The sequence below is a fragment of the Stegostoma tigrinum genome, chromosome 11, assembly GCF_030684315.1.
Source record: "Stegostoma tigrinum isolate sSteTig4 chromosome 11, sSteTig4.hap1, whole genome shotgun sequence".
In the NCBI taxonomy this organism is placed as follows: Eukaryota; Metazoa; Chordata; class Chondrichthyes; order Orectolobiformes; family Stegostomatidae; genus Stegostoma; species Stegostoma tigrinum.
Genome location: NC_081364.1, coordinates 2976109 through 2985196, shown reverse-complemented (window position 1 = coordinate 2985196; position 9088 = coordinate 2976109). Strand labels below are relative to the sequence as shown.

General features: G+C 57.2%; 1 long non-coding RNA gene across 1 annotated transcript in view; it reads left to right on the top strand.

Annotated features, from left to right (window-relative positions):
• The first annotated feature begins 1705 nt into the window (after positions 1-1705).
• LOC125460538 (uncharacterized) overlaps positions 1706-9088 on the top strand; it is a 33376-nt gene continuing 25993 nt past the window's right edge. Inside the window, exon 1 of the long non-coding RNA XR_007249274.1 lies at positions 1706-1820. This is a non-coding gene — a long non-coding RNA (uncharacterized LOC125460538). The remainder of the gene's footprint in view (positions 1821-9088) is intronic.

Here is a 9088-nt window from a genome sequence, read left to right as displayed (position 1 = left end):
GGCCTGCTGTGTTCATCCAGCTTCACACTTTGTTATCTTGGATTCTCCAGCATCTGCAGTTCCCATTATCTCTGAGGCGAAAACTCCCTGTTAGTTTGAAATAATTGGGCATAATTGGGGTTTAAAATCACATCCAAGAGACAGACTCTCTGACAGTGCCACACCCCTTCAGTCCTGCATTGTGACTAACAGCCTGGATTATAGAATCAAACCTCTGGAATGGGAATTTATCCCGGCAGATTAGAGAGTGAGAGCTGAGGATACTCCAGATCAGGGTTTCAGACCACAACCCCCAACCCTGCACTTAGCAGCTGGTATAGGGACAGTCAGTCTGGAACCAGGGCTGGGTCTAACAGTTGGAGAATTTGTTTGATCAGCTCTGTCATGCCAGCCTCAATTGTGTGTCAAATTTTGGGGCACAATTCATTATGAAGTAAAGTAAAGACAGGCACCAACTTGGCAGTCCCGACACTCATTTACATTCAGCAGAAATGCTTCCACCAGCCTTGACAACAGTTTTGAAACCTAAATAAAAACCGAAAGAACTGCGGATGCTGAAAATCAGGAACAAAAGCAGAAGAATTCTGGAAAAGCTCAGCAGGTCTGGCAGCATCTGTGAAGGAAAAAAATCAGAGTTAATGTTTCAGGTCCCATTCTGAGGAAGGGTCACTGGTCCCGAAACGTTAACTCTGTTTTGTCTTCACAGATGCTGCCAGACCTGCTGAGCTTTTCCAGCAACTTCTGTTTTAAAACCTTGTCTGCAGCACTTGTGTGGATAGCAGCCAGGGAAGGGCCGAATGAATCGTGGCACAAAGTGGGAGAATGCAGGGTAGGGTTGGAATCTCACTCATGACACCCTAGGCTATATTTAAGAGAGAGCGTATAAAAGGATGGCTCTATCTCAGTGGGTCTCTTGACATGCCGCTGAGTTGATCACTTCAGCTGCTGGCTGTTTGCTGGAAGATGCAAAACGCAGGCTCACAGCCCAAAAGTTTAACAGAGGTAGTGCAGAAAATTCAACTGCACAAACAAGCCACAGTGAAACGTGATACCCAGGGCTCACTGGCTCTGCTCGCGCACCAATCTTCATATTTCACTGTTCAATCATCTGCTATTTAAAGGGAAGCTCAGACATTTTGGATCTGGTTCAATTTCCTGGAATAGCCCGTGTTAAGAAGCCTGAGGCAGGCATTCGCCGGACAGAAGATTGCAAGTTATGTCACTGTTACACAAAACTCTGATCATGTCCGGGAAGAACTGGGTCCCGTTCTGAGCTCTGCACCTCTGGAAGGAGATACAGGCCTTGGGGGGAGAGCAGAGCGGGACCACCAGAATGACCCTGGGGTGGAAAGGGTGAAGCGATGAGGCCGGTTCATGCAGGTTAATCTTGAGCAGATTAAGAGGTGCTTGGAATTAAGGTGCATGTCATGATTAAAGGTTTTCATAGAACAGAAAGAGGGAGGTAGTTATGCTGGAGACAGTGCAGTCCAGAGGTGGGGTCCTATTCACCAGGATGTTTGCCTGAACACACAGGAAGTAAATAATGAACTGTCTTTTCCACCCAAAAAAAACAGGCCAAGCCAATGCCTAGTTTGTGGTCAAGGGTCACCAGACTCAAAACAATACATCTGTCCCCTCCCCTAGATGTATTGCTAAGATTCAACATCACTGTCTATGTTTTTGTTTTGCTTCAAATCTCCAGCATTTCCTTTCTTCGGTGATAATGTCACGGCTTTGGTGAATTTTAAAGCAGGTTTAAAATATTCCACAAAGCTTTCCACATTCCAATTCTCCAGAATGAGGATATTGCGCAGCAGGAGGTAACAAAATGCAGTTTACACTCAAACCAAAGACAAGGAACAATTTATATCCAGTGGATTCAGCACAAAATCTGGCCTGTAGTACTGTACAGTGTCACAGAGTCAGTGCTGAGGGAGTGCTGCACTGTCGGAGGGTGAGTGCTGAGGGAGTGCCGCACTGTCGGAGGGTCAGTGCTGAGGGAGTGCCGCACTGTCGGAGGGTCAGTGCTGAGGGAGCGTCGCACTGTCGGAGGGTCAGTGCTGAGGGACTGCCGCACTGTCGGAGGGTCAGTGCTGAGGGAGTGCCGCACTGTCGGAGGGTCAGTGCTGAGGGAGGGCCGCACTGTCGGAGGGTCAGTGCTGAGGGAGTGCCGCACTGTCGGAGGGTCAGTGCTGAGGGAGGGCCGCACTGTCGGAGGGTCAGTGCTGAGGGAGTGCCGCACTGTCGGAGGGTCAGTGCTGAGGGAGGGCCGCACTGTCGGAGGGTCAGTGCTGAGGGAGTGTCGCACTGTCGGAGGGTCAGTGCAGAGGGAGGGCCGCACTGTCGGAGGTTCAGTGCTGAGGGAGTGCCGCACTGTCGGAGGGTCAGTGCTGAGGGAGGGCCGCACTGTCGGAGGGTCAGTGCTGAGGGAGTGCCGCACTGTCAGAGGGTCAGTGCTGAGGGAGTGCCGCACTGTCAGAGGGTCAGTGCTGAGGGAGGGCCGCACTGCCGGAGGGTCAGTGCTGAGGGAGTGGGCACTGTTGGAGGGTCAGTGCTGAGGGTGTGCCGCACTGAGGGTCGGTGCTGAGGGAGTGCCGCACTGTCAGAGGGTCAGTGCTGAGGGAGTGCCGCACTGTCGGAGGGTCAGTGCTGAGGGAGTGGGCACTGTTGGAGGGTCAGCGCTGAGGGAGTGCCGCACTGTCAGAGGGTCAGTGCTGAGGGAGTGGGCACTGTTGGAGGGTCAGCGCTGAGGGAGTGCCGCACTGTCGGAGGGTCAGTGCTGAGGGAGTGCCGCACTGTCGGAGGGTCGGTGCTGAGGGAGTGCTGCACTGTTGGAGGGTCAGTGCTGAGGGAGTGGGCACTGTTGGAGAGTCAGTGCTGAGGGAGTGGGCTCTGTTGGAGAGTCAGTGCTGAGGGAGTGGACTCTGTTGGAGGGTCAGTGCTGAGGGAGTGCCGCACTGTCGGAGGGTCAGTGCTGAGGGAGTGCCGCACTGTCGGAGGGTCAGTGCTGAGGGAGCGCCGCACACTCGGAGGGTCAGTGCTGAGGGAGTGCCGCACTGTCGGAGGGTCAGTGCTGAGTGAGTGGGCACTGTTGGAGGGTCAGTGCTGAGGAAGTGCCGCATTGTCAGAAATGCTGTTTTTGGGGTGAGATGTCTCTTTGGCCTATCATGTGGATGTGGAAGATCGTCTGGTGCTATTTTGAGGTCGAGAGGGAGAGCACTTCCCCTGTGTACATTGTTCTCATCCCGAATGCAGACAGGTTGAGGGCACTATTGCAGTGTCAAACTTTCCAAGGTGTCCATCTGGGAAATATATTCATGGGCTCTTTGTAAAGACTGGGTTAGTAAATGAAGGGGGTACAGATTTGTTGGAGGCTATTTGTGATTGATGAATTAATGGAGGTTGTTAATGAGGATAATTCAGTTGATGTTGCTGACGGTGAGTTTGAAATAAAGCTCCAAATGACAGTCTTGTTCAAACCCCTGAGGTTAGAGGGACAGAGCTGCCTGAAATATGACACTGGCTCAGAGGCAGGAAGCAGAGGTACTGATTAATGGTCGTTTTTCAGGCCAGGCACATTACCAGTGGTGTTCTGGTATATATTAATAACATGGGTATGTGCCTTTGTTTAAAAATGAGCACATGACATAAAACTCCTAAACAGGCAGGAATATAATACATATAATACTACAGTTGAAAGGGAGCGACATACAAGTGAAAATTAGCACTAATAATTGTGAGGTGATGCACTTTGCTGGGTAGAAGGGGAGAGGTGAAACGGAAAAGAAATGAAGTTACAATTTAAAACAGGGTCCAAGAATTCAGCAAGATCTGGATCACATCAGGCTTGAACTGACAAGTAGTCTACACGAGCGCCAAGCGAAGATCATCCAACAACTGAAAATAACTCTCTCATGCAATGCTAGTATCCTTTCCTCTGCATCAAGGGGCCCAGGTTCAAGTCCTGCACGCACCAGAGACTTACCATAACATCTCTGAATGGGCTGATGAGGAAAACATTCACAAACACCTCCTCTTGGTGTTTTCACGCATTGCTGTCACTTTTATATTTGGTAATCACTCACTAATGAGTGTGATCCTCTCTCTAGGAATTCCATGTTACCGGTCCTGGGTTCTATGGGCCCCTGAGTGGCTGATGAGCCTGATCCTAGAGCCACGTCTCTGAGCACACATTTGGCAGGTGTTTCCGGGAGGGGAACGTAGTCTGTAGCCGCAAGATCCCTTCCGTCAGTGCCTTTTCTGTACTTCCTCTCGTCACCTTCATTCAGGAGTTTCCTCCAAGTTGGTTTCTTCAAAATGAGGGTCTCCCATGCATTGACATTGATGCTGCATTTTTTGAGGGAAGCCTTCAGGGGATATCTGAATAGCTTCCTATGTCCTGTCCTTCGAGTGCGTTCCTTGCTCTGGGCGAAGATTTCCTTTGGCAGTCAGAACTCAGGCTTCCTAAGCATGTAGCTCACCCAACAGAGCAGGTTTTGGATGATCATGGCCTTGATGCTGGTGCTGCTGGCTGCGTTAAGACACTTCTGTTAGGCTGCCTGTCCTCCCAGGGGATGTGGAAAATCTGTCTCAAGCACTGTTCATGGCACTTCTCAAGGATCTTGAGAACCACTGCCAGACCAACCAAGGTAAACACTGAGGGGTTTTGCCATTGATCAGAAACTGAACTGGACGAGACACAGAGGTACTGCGAGTACGACAGGGCAGAGGCGAGGATGCCTGCAGCAAATAATTTACTTCATGACTGTCTAAAGCCTGTCTGTCATCGACAAGGTAGAGACCAGGTGTATGATGGTGTACTTTTCACTTGCCTGCATGGGTGAGCTCCAAAATGCTTGTTAGAGGATCAGAGCTGAGGGTGACTGACTCTGAGTGAGTGCTGAGGGAGTGCCGCACTGTCGGAGGGTCAGTACTGAGGGAGTGCCGCACTGTCGGAGGGTCAGCACTGAGGGAGTGCCGCACTGTCGGAGGGTCAGTACTGAGGGAGGGCCGCACTGTCGGAGGGTCAGTACTGAGGGAGTGCCGCACTGTCGGAGGGTCAGCACTGAGGGAGTGCCGCACTGTCGGAGGGTCAGCACTGAGGGAGTGCCGCACTGTCGGAGCGTCAGTACAGAGAGAGCGCTGCACTGTCGGAGGGTCAGTACTGAGGGAGTGCCGCACTGTCAGAGGGTCAGTACTGAGGGAGCGCTGCACTGTCGGAGGGTCAGTACTGAGGGAGCGCCTCACTGTCAGAGGGTCAGTGCTGAGGGAGTGTCACACTGTCAGAGGGTCAGTACTGAGGGAGTGACACACTGTCGGAGGGTCAGTGCTGAGGGAGCGCCGCACTGTCAGAGGGTCAGTACTGAGGGAGCGCCGCACTGTCAGAGGGTCAGTGCTGAGGGAGTGCCGCAGTGTCGGAGGGTTAGTACTGAGGGAGTGCCGCACTGTCAGAGGGTCAGTAGTGAGGGAGTGCCGCACTGTCAGAGGGTCAGTGCTGAGTGAGTGCCGCACTGTCGGAGGGTCAGTGCTGAGGGAGTGCCACACTGTCGGAGGGTCAGTGCTGAGGGAGTGCCACACTGTCGGAGGGTCAGTGCTGAGGGAGTGCCGCAGTGTCGGAGGGTCAGTGCTGAGGGAGGACCGCACTGTCGGAGGGCTAGGACTGAGGGGGTGCCGCACTGTCGGAGGGTCAGTGCTGAGGGAGTGCCGCACTGTCGGAGGGTCAGTGCTGAGGGAGTGCCGCAGTGTCGGAGGGCTAGGACTGAGGGGGTGCCGCACTGTCGGAGGGTCAGTGCTGAGGGAGCGCCGCACTGTCAGAGGGTCAGTACTGAGGGAGGGTCAGTGCTGAGGGAGGGTCAGTGCTGAGGGAGTGCCGCACTGTCGGAGGGTCAGTACTGAGGGAGCGCCGCACTGTCAGAGGGTCAGTACTGAGGGAGCGCCGCACTGTCGGAGGGTCAGTGCTGAGGGAGCGCCGCACTGTCGGAGGGTCAGTGCTGAGGGAGCGCCGCACTGTCGGAGGGTCAGTGCTGAGGGAGTGCCGCACTGTCGGAGGGTCAGTACTGAGGGAGCGCCGCACTGTCAGAGGGTCAGTACTGAGGAAGCACCGCACTGTCGGAGGGTCAGTACTGAGGGAGCGCCGCACTGTCGGAGGGTCAGTACTGAGGGAGCGCCGCACTGTTGGAGAGTCAGTGCTGAGGGAGTGCCGCACTGTCAGAGGGACAGTACTGAGGGAGTGGGCACTGTCAGAGGGTCAGTACTGAGGGAGCGCCGCAGTGTCGGAGGGTCAGTGCTGAGGGAGTGCCGCACTGTCGGAGGGTCAGTGCTGAGGGAGCGCCGCACTGTCAGAGGGTCAGTGCTGAGGGAGTGCCACACTGTCAGAGGGTCAGTACTGAGGGAGCGCAGCACTGTCAGAGGGTCAGTACTGAGGGAGCGCCGCAGTGTCGGAGGGTCAGTGCTGAGGGAGTGCCGCACTGTCGGAGGGTCGGTGCTGAGGGAGCGCCGCACTGTCAGAGGGTCAGTGCTGAGGGAGCGCCGCACTGTCAGAGGGTCAGTGCTGAGGGAGTGCCGCACTGTCGGAGGGTCAGTGCTGAGGGAGTGCCGCACTGTCGGAGGGTCGGTGCTGAGGGAGCGCCGCACTGTCAGAGGGTCAGTGCTGAGGGAGTGCCGCACTGTCGGAGGGTCAGTGCTGAGGGAGTGCCGCACTGTCGGAGGGTAAGTGCTGAGGGAGTGCCTCACTGTCAGAGGGTCAGTACTGAGGGAGCGCCGCACTGTCGGAGGGTCAGTGCTGAGGGAGCGCCGCACTGTCGGAGGGTCAGTACTGAGGGAGCGCCTCACTGTCAGAGGGTCAGTAGTGAGGGAGTGCCGCAGTGTCGGAGGGTCAGTACTGAGGGAGCGCCTCACTGTCAGAGGGTCAGTAGTGAGGGAGTGCCGCAGTGTCGGAGGGTTAGTACTGAGGGAGTGCCGCACTGTCAGAGGGTCAGTGCTGAGTGAGTGCCGCACTGTCGGAGGGTCAGTGCTGAGGGAGTGCCACACTGTCGGAGGGTCAGTGCTGAGGGAGTGCCGCAGTGTCGGAGGGTCAGTACTGAGGGAGTGCCGCAGTGTCGGAGGGCTAGGACTGAGGGGGTGCCGCACTGTCGGAGGGTCAGTGCTGAGGGAGTGCCGCAGTGTCGGAGGGCTAGGACTGAGGGGGTGCCGCACTGTCGGAGGGTCAGTACTGAGGGAGTGCCGCACTGTCAGAGGGTCAGTACTGAGGGAGTGCCGCACTGTCGGAGGGTCAGTGCTGAGGGTGCACTGCACTGTCGGAGGGTCAGTGCTGAGGGAGTGCCGCACTGTCGGAGGGTCAGTACTGAGGGAATGCCGCACTGTTGGAGGGTCAGTGCTGAGGGTGCACTGCACTGTCGGAGGGTCAGTGCTGAGGGAGTGCCGCACTGTCGGAGGGTCAGTACTGAGGGAGCGCCGCACTGTTGCAGGGTCAGTGCTGAGGGAGCGCCGCACTGTCGGAGGGTCAGTACTGACGGAGTGGGCACTGTCAGAGGGTCAGTGCTGAGGGAGCGCCGCACTGTCAGAGGGTCAGTACTGAGGGAGTGCCGCACTGTCGGAGGGTCAGTGCTGAGGGAGCGCCGCACTGTTGGAGGGTCAGTGCTGAGGGAGTGCCGCACTGTCAGGGGGGTCTGTACTGAGGGAGTGGGCACTGTCAGAGGGTCAGTGCTGAGGGAGCGCCGCACTGTCAGAGGGTCAGTACTGAGGGAGTGCCGCACTGTCGGAGGGTCAGTGCTGAGGGAGTGCCGCACTGTCAGAGGGTCAGTGCTGAGGGAGCGCCGCACTGTCAGACGGTCAGTACTGAGGGAGTGCCGCACTGTCGGAGGGTCAGTGCTGAGGGAGCGCCGCACTGTTGGAGGGTCAGTGCTGAGGGAGTGCCGCACTGTCAGGGGGGTCTGTACGAAGGGAGCGCCGCACTGTCGGAGGGTCAGTGCTGAGGGAGTGCCGCACTGTCGGAGGGTCAGTGCTGAGGGAGCGCCGCACTGTCAGAGGGTCAGTGCTGAGGGAGTGCCGCACTGTCAGAGGGTCAGTGCTGAGGGAGTGCCGCACTGTCAGAGGGTCAGTGCTGAGGGAGTGCCGCACTGTCAGAGGGTCAGTACTGAGGGAGGGTCAGTGCTGAGGGAGGGTCAGTGCTGAGGGAGTGCCGCACTGTCGGAGGGTCAGTACTGAGGGAGCGCCGCACTGTCAGAGGGTCAGTACTGAGGGAGCGCCGCACTGTCGGAGGGTCAGTGCTGAGGGAGTGCCGCACTGTCGGAGGGTCAGTGCTGAGGGAGCGCCGCACTGTCGGAGGGTCAGTGCTGAGGGAGCGCCGCACTGTCGGAGGGTCAGTGCTGAGGGAGCGCCGCACTGTCGGAGGGTCAGTACTGAGGGAGCGCCGCACTGTCGGAGGGTCAGTACTGAGGGAGCGCCGCACTGTCGGAGGGTCAGTACTGAGGGAGCACCGCACTGTTGGAGGGTCAGTGCTGAGGGAGTGCCGCACTGTCAGAGGGACAGTACTGAGGGAGTGGGCACTGTCAGAGGGTCAGTGCTGAGGGAGCGCCACACTGTCGGAGGGTCAGTGCTGAGGGAGTGCCGCAGTGTCGGAGGGTCAGTACTGAGGGAGTGCCGCAGTGTCGGAGGGCTAGGCCTGAGGGGGTGCCGCACTGTCGGAGGGTCAGTGCTGAGGGAGTGCCGCAGTGTCGGAGGGCTAGGACTGAGGGGGTGCCGCACTGTCGGAGGGTCAGTACTGAGGGAGTGCCGCACTGTCAGAGGGTCAGTACTGAGGGAGCGCCGCACTGTCAGAGGGTCAGTACTGAGGGAGTGCCGCACTGTCGGAGGGGCAGTACTGAGGGAATGCCGCACTGTTGGAGGGTCAGTGCTGAGGGTGCACTGCACTGTCGGAGGGTCAGTGCTGAGGGAGTGCCGCACTGTCGGAGGGTCAGTGCTGAGGGAGTGCTGCACTGTCAGAGGGTCAGTGCTGAGGGAGCGCCGCACTGTCAGAGGGTCAGTACTGAGGGAGTGGGCACTGTCAGAGGGTCAGTGCTGAGGGAGCGCCGCACTGTCAGAGGGTCAG